General features: G+C 36.3%; 1 long non-coding RNA gene across 1 annotated transcript; it reads right to left on the reverse strand.

Moving 5' to 3' along the window:
- Positions 1 to 362: 362 nt before the first annotated feature.
- Positions 363 to 1,501, reverse strand: LOC141915541 (uncharacterized). Its single transcript, XR_012620970.1, has 5 exons — positions 1,300 to 1,501; positions 1,080 to 1,201; positions 876 to 992; positions 554 to 799; positions 363 to 474 (listed from the first exon to the last, which is right to left on the reverse strand). It is a non-coding gene; the product is annotated as an uncharacterized LOC141915541 (long non-coding RNA).
- Between the last annotated feature and the right edge of the window lie 6,661 nt (positions 1,502 to 8,162).

Genomic DNA, 8,162 nt, shown 5'->3' on the forward strand with positions numbered 1-8,162 from the left:
AATTGGTCGGCATCTCTGATTTGATCTTTTCCTGTTGTCTGATATTCTACAGCCAACCACAAGCTCAATACATGTACTACAATGTGAAAACACAAAATATGAATAATGATATCATTTTTGAGACTTCTTCAAAATAAATTTCAATTATACCTGCTTTTTAGTAGATTCTGACACGTGCCTCTTAGGTTTTTTCATGAGGAAATTGATCTGCATCATCAGTATCGTTTCCATCTTGATATCTTGTATTGTGTGACAAATAACTCAATACTAACTACAACAACAATGTACTAAATAAACTTTTTCCATTCATAAGACCCTTCATAAAAACAAAATTCATCTAATTTCAATTTTACCTGATTTATAGTCAATTCAGATTCATGACTCAGACCTTGAGGAATTTGCTAAATTCTTCCTGAACTCTGATGTTTTCCTTTCCTCTGGTTTTGAGCATCTCTTACAACCACAGGCCACTAGCTACAACAAAAATACATAAAAGTAACCAGTTTCATTGAGTCGACTGTTCCTGCAAAGAAATTCATAAGTTCAATTTTACCTGATTCATAGTCAATGTAGACACATAACTTAGAAGTGAAATTGCTCAGTGAGACTCAGAAGTGAAACTTCAGTAACTTTTCGTATCTTCTTGAACTTTCTGTTTGATGTGGAGATTCCCCAGAGTACTTCGATTTCTGCGTACAAACACTGAAAGAAGTCCCGAATTGACGGAGAAATTTGTCGGCATCTCTGATCTGATCTTTTCCTGTCGTCTGATATTTTACGGCCAACCACAAGCTTAATACTACAATGACAAAACACAAAATATGAATAATGATATCATTTTTGAGACTCTTCTTCAAAATAAATTTCAATTATACCTGCTTTATAGTCAATTCAGATTCATGATTCGGACCTTAAGGAATTTGCTCAACACTTCCTGAACTCAGTTTCCTTTCCTCTGGTTTTGAGCGTCTCTAGCAACAACAGTCCACTGGCTACAACAAAAGTACATAAAATAAACGTAACCATCTTCTTTAAGTCAACTGTTCCTGCAAAGAAGTTCATATGAAGTATAATTTTACCTGATTCATAGTCAATTCAGACTCATGACACCTTAAATATTTCTTAACGACAACTGGAACAATCCTGAATGTTTCCTGTCGATCGTTTGGTATTTTGTACTTGCCGACCAAATCAATACACGCTACAACAGGGAAATATGAATTACACATAATACTAACTTACCGTCCTAGTTGAGAACATTCTTATTTACAAAGAAATTTACAGCAATTTATACTATACCTGATTTATAGTCTTTACTAAGTGAAATTTCTAAGAACCTCAGGAACTTTCTGTTTGGGGGGTGGCGTGGAGATTCCTCAGTAGAGTATACCTCAGATTTCTACTGACAACAGACACCAATCCAACACTTCTCTTTCTGGTACTTTCATCTTTCTTTTTCCTCTTGTTTTACAAATTGATATTTGATTATTTGACATTTTGATATTTTTACCATCATAAAATTGATATTATGTTTTTCTTTACATCATCGTTATTTGAGATTGTACAAGGATAGATACAAATAATACGTTTCTTAACGTTCTTTAATTTTAAACTCACAGCTGTTTGTAAATTATTTCCACACACAAAGATGGCATGCTGCATGCTGATCAATTTGTTTACCATGCGCATGGACCCGCGGGTGTGCCAGTGCTGTTTAGTGCAATTGATGCGTTGGTGCAAGTGCATAGTGAGACATCAAGTGCAGAGTGAGACGTCAAGTGCGAAGTGGGACGTCAAGTGCAAATTTGGACGTCAAGTGCAAAGTGGGACGTCAAGTGCAAATTTGGACGTCAAGTGCAAAGTGGGACGTCAAGTGCAGAGTGAGACGTCAAGTGTAAATTGGGACGTCAAGTGCAAATTGGGACGTCAATTGTTTTCACCAGTGTTTACGATGATCAACCATCTTTCTGAAGATGTTTAAAGCAATTTGAATTCTAACAGTTTTTTTACACTGTCAGCTCACAACTTAGAAACTGGTTTACCTCATCATCAGAGTTTAGATGCTGACAATTTTATCATTGCTTAAGTGGAGTAATATAATCAAGTCACTAACAATTCAGTTTATGTCACTATTTAATTGTCAATTCAAGAAGGGAAAGGGGGAAGGCATTAAACCTCAATATCACCCCAGCCTTAGGTCACTTACAATTCAGTTTATGTCACAATTAACTTGACAATTCAAGAGGGGAAGGGAGGGATCACTAAATCTATATTTTAACACTAAACTTTCATCACAACCAATTGTTTTAGCAGTAATTTACCAACAGTGTTTTGTAACATATAAATTTCATCAACACATTTTGAAGGTCATCAGTGTTGTAACACACTGACAATTCAGTTTGTTTGTCACGTTTCTACATGACAGTTGAAGAAGGAAGGAGGAGACTCCTGCACTCAATATCACTCCAAAACAGAGTGTATCAATTAACACGCAGCAGCAAGCTGCAGTATTAAAGGAGGCCATCAGTGTTGTAACACACTGACAATTCAGTTTGTTTGTCACGTTTCTACATGACAGTTGAAGAAGGAAGGAGGAGACTCCTGCACTCAATATCACTCCAAAACAGAGTGTATCAATTAACACGCAGCAGCAAGCTGCAGTATTAAAGGAGGCCATCAGTGTTGTAACACACTGACAATTCAGTTTGTTTGTCACGTTTCTACATGACAGTTGAAGAAGGAAGGAGAAGACTCCTGAACTCAATATCACCCCAAAACAGAGTGTATCAATTAACACCCAGCAACATGCAGCAGTATTAAAGGAGGTCATCAGTCTTGTACCACACTGACAATTTAGTTTGTTTGTCACGTTTCTACATGACAGTTGAAGAAGGAAGGAGGAGACTCCTGAACTAAATATCACCCCAAAACAGAGTGTATCAATTAACACCCAGCAACATGCAGCAGTATTAAAGGAGGTCATCAGTCTTGTAACACACTGACAATTTAGTTTGTTTGTCACGTTTCTACATGACAGTTCACAACCTTCAGGTGCAAGGAACCAAAGTGAAGCTATCAAACAATAGCATCTTTTAAAATCAGTAATGTGATAATAATTTGCTGATACAATATATACAGAGAACCAACACCAGCATTATTTCAATGATTCAACCACCACAAAGCTATCGATGGATAGCTGTTTTGAATATTTATACATTTAAAACGTAAAGTCGCAATAAGGACGATCAGGAAACATAATCAATCCCAATTCACTGACATATATTACAATATATACAAAGTACCAAAACCAGCGACATTTCAATGATTCAACCACCACAAAGCTATCGATGGATAGCTGTTTTAAATATTTATACATTTGAAACGTAAAGTCGCGATGAGGACGATCAGGAAACATAATCAATCCCAATTCACCGACATATATTACAATATATACAAAGTACCAACACCAGCGACATTTCAATGATTCAACCACCACAAAGCTATCGATGGATAGCTGTTTTGAATATTTATACATTTAAAACGTAAAGTCGCAATAAGGATGATCAGGAAACATAATCAATCCCATTTCACCATTACAATATATACAAAGTACCAACACCAGCGACATTTCAATGATTCAACCACCACAAAGCTATCGATGGATAGCTGCTTTGAATATTTTTATATTTAAAACGTAAAGTCGCAATAAGGACGATCAGGAAACATGATCAATCCCAATTCACCGATATTACAATATATACAAAGAACCAACACCAGCGACATTTCAAAGATTCAACCACCACAAAGCTATCGATGGATAGCTGTTTTAAATATTTATTCATTTAAAACGTAAAGTCGCAATGAGGACGATCAGGAAACATGATCAATCCCAATTCACCGATATTACAATATATACAAAGAACCAACACCAGCGACATTTCAAAGATTCAACCACCACAAAGCTATCGATGGATAGCTGTTTTGAATATTTATACATTTAAAACGTAAAGTCGTTATGAGGACGATCAGGAAACATGATCAATCCCAATTCACTGACATATATTACAATATATACAAAGTACCAACACCAGCGACATTTCAATGATTCAACCACCACTAAGCTATCGATGGATAGCTGTTTTGAATATTTATACATTTAAAACGTAAAGTTGTAATGAGGACGATCAGGAAACATAATCAATCCCAATTCACCGACATATATTACAATATATACAAAGTACCAACACCAGCGACATTTCAAAGATTCAACCACCACAAAGCTATCGATGGATAGCTGTTTTGAATATTTATACAATTAAAACGTAAAGTCGTAATGAGGACGATCAGGAAACAAAACTCGCCAAAACTCAATATCAATCCAAAACAGAGTGTATTGATTAACACCCAGCAGCAAGCAGCAGTATTAAAGGAGGCCATCAGTGTTGTAAGACACTGACAATTCAGTTTGTTTTTCACGTTTCTACATGACAGTTGAAGAAGGAAGGAGGAGACTCCTGCACTCAATATCACCCCAATACAGAGTGTATTAATTAACACCCAGCAGCAAGCAGCAGTATTAAAGGAGGTCATCAGTTTTGTAACACACTGACAATTCAGTTTGTTTGTCACGTTTCTACATGACAGTTGAAGAAGGAAGGAGAAGACTCCTGATCTCAATATCACCCCAAAACAGAGCCAGCAGCAAGCAGCAGTATTTAAGGAGAATGATTCTTGATGTTATAATGTTTAATGTAATAATTTTTATTATAATAATGTTTAATGTAATAATTCAAGAAGTTCATGGAAGGTGGTAAGAATTAACACGCAGCAGCAAGCAGCAGTATTAAAGGAGGCCATCAGTGTTGTAACGCATTGACAATTCAGTTTGTTTGTCACGTTTCTACATGACAGTTGAAGAAGGAAGGAGAAGACTCCTGAACTGAATATCACCCCAAAACAGAGTGTATTAATTAACACCCAGCAGCAAGCAGCAGTATTAAAGGAGGCCATCAGTGTTGTAACACACTGACAATTCAGTTTGTTTGTCACGTTTCTACATGACAGTTGAAGAAGGAAGGAGGAGACTCCTGCACTCAATATCACTCCAAAACAGAGTGTATCAATTAACACGCAGCAGCAAGCTGCAGTATTAAAGGAGGCCATCAGTGTTGTAACACACTGACAATTCAGTTTGTTTGTCATGTTTCTACATGACAGTTGAAGAAGGAAGGAGGAGACTCCTGCACTCAATATCACCCCAAAACAGAGCCAGCAGCAAGCAGCAGTATTTAAGGAGAATGATTCTTGATGTTATAATGTTTAATGTAATAATTTTTATTATAATAATGTTTAATGTAATAATTCAAGAAGTTCATGGAAGGTGGTAAGAATTAACACGCAGCAGCAAGCAGCAGTATTAAAGGAGGTCATCAGTGTTGTAACGCACTGACAATTCTGTTCATTAGTCACGTTTCTACATGACAGTTCACAACCTTCAGGTGCAAGGAACCAAAGTGAAGCTATCAAACAATAGCATCTTTGAGTATAACACTTCTAAAATCCGTAATGTGATAATAATTTGCTGATACAATATATACAGAGAACCAACACCAGCATTATTTCAATGATTCAACCACCACAACGCTATAGATGGATAGCTGTTTTGAATATTTATACATTTAAAACGTAAAGTCGCAATAAGGACGATCAGGAAACATAATCAATCCCATTTCACCATTACAATATATACAAAGTACCAACACCAGCGACATTTCAAAGATTCAACCACCACAAAGCTATCGATGGATAGCTGTTTTAAATATTTATACATTTAAAACGTAAAGTCGCAATAAGGACGATCAGGAAACATAATCAATCCCATTTCACCATTACAATATATACAAAGTACCAACACCAGCGACATTTCAAAGATTCAACCACCACAAAGCTATCGATGGATAGCTGTTTTGAATATTTTTATATTTAAAACGTAAAGTCGCAATAAGGACGATCAGGAAACATGATCAATCCCAATTCACCGATATATATTACAATATATACAAAGAACCAACACCAGCGACATTTCAAAGATTCAACCACCACAAAGCTATCGATGGATAGCTGTTTTGAATATTTATACAATTAAAACGTAAAGTCGCAATAAGGATGATCACAAAACATGATCAATCCCATTTCAGCGACATATATTACAATATATACAAAGAACCAACACCAGCGACATTTCAAAGATTCAATCACCACAAAGCTATCGATGGATAGCCGTTTTGAATATTTATACATTTAAAACGTAAAGTTGTAATGAGGACGATCAGGAAACATAATCAGTCCCAATTCACCGACATATATTACAATATATACAAAGTACCAACACCAGCGACATTTCAAAGATTCAACCACCACAAAGCTATCGATGGATAGCTGTTTTGAATATTTATACAATTAAAACGTAAAGTCGTAATGAGGACGATCAGGAAGCAAAACTCGCCAAAACTCAATATCACCCCATAACAGAGTGTATTAATTAACACCCAGCAGCAAGCAGCAGTATTAAAGGAGGTCATCAGTGTTGTAACACACTGACAATTCAGTTTGTTTGTCACGTTTCTACATGACAGTTCACAACCTTCAGGTGCAAGGAACCAAAGTGAAGCTATCAAACAATAGCATCTTTGAGTATAACACTTTTAAAATCCGTAATGTGATAATAATTTGCAGATATAATATACACAGAGAACCAACACCAGCATTATTTCAATGATTCAACCACCACAAAGCTATCGATGGATAGCTGTTTTGAATATTTATACATTTTAAACGTAAAGTCGCAATAAGGACGATCAGGAAACATAATCAATCCCAATTCACCGACATATATTACAATATATACAGAGAACCAACACCAGCATTATTTCAATGATTCAACCACCACAAAGCTATCGATGGATAGCTGTTTTGAATATTTATACATTTAAAACGTAAAGTCGCAATAAGGACGATCAGGAAACATAATCAATCCCAATTCACCGACATATATTACAATATATACAAAGAACCAACACCAGCGACATTTCGATGATTTAACCACCACAAAGCTATCGATGGATAGCTGTTTTGAATATTTATACATTCAAAACGTAAAGTCGCAATGAGGACGATCAGGAAACATAATCAAATCCATTTCACCGACATATATTACTATGTATACAAAGTACCAACACCAGCGACATTTCAATGATACAACCACCACAAAGCTATCGATGGATAGCTGTTTTGAATATCTATATAATTTAAACGTTAAGTCGCAATAAGGACGATCAGGAAGCAAAACTCGCCAAAACTCAATATCACTCCAAAACAGAGTGTATCAATTAACACCCAGCAGCAAGCAGCAGTATTAAAGGAGGTCATCAGTTTTGTAACACACTGACAATTCAGTTTGTTTGTCACGTTTCTACATGACAGTTGAAGAAGGAAGGAGGAGACTCCTGCACTCAATATCATTCCAAAACAGAGTGTATCAATTAACACGCAGCAGCAAGCTGCAGTATTAAAGGAGGCCATCAGTGTTGTAACACACTGACAATTCAGTTCGTTTGTCACGTTTCTACATGACAGTTGAAGAAGGAAGGAGGAGACTCCTGCACTCAATATCACTCCAAAACCGAGTGTATCAATTAACACGCAGCAGCAAGCTGCAGTATTAAAGGAGGCCATCAGTGTTGTAACACACTGACAATTCAGTTTGTTTGTCATGTTTCTACATGACAGTTGAAGAAGGAAGGAGAAGACTCCTGCACTCAATATCACCCCAAAACAGAGCCAGCAGCAAGCAGCAGTATTTAAGGAGAATGATTCTTGATGTTATAATGTTTAATGTAATAATTTTTATTATAATAATGTTTAATGTAATAATTCAAGAAGTTCATGGAAGGTGGTAAGAATTAACACCCAGCAGCAAGCAGCAGTATTAAAGGAGGACATCAGTGTTGTAACACACTGACAATTCAGTTCATTTGTCACGTTTCTACATGACAGTTGAAGAAGGAAGGAGGAGACTCCTGAACTCAATATCACCCCAAAACAGAGTGTATTAATTAACACGCAGCAGCAAGCAGCAGTATTAAAGGAGGACATCAGTGTTG

The sequence above is a fragment of the Tubulanus polymorphus genome, chromosome 1, assembly GCF_964204645.1.
Source record: "Tubulanus polymorphus chromosome 1, tnTubPoly1.2, whole genome shotgun sequence".
NCBI classification, from domain to species: domain Eukaryota; kingdom Metazoa; phylum Nemertea; class Palaeonemertea; order Tubulaniformes; family Tubulanidae; genus Tubulanus; species Tubulanus polymorphus.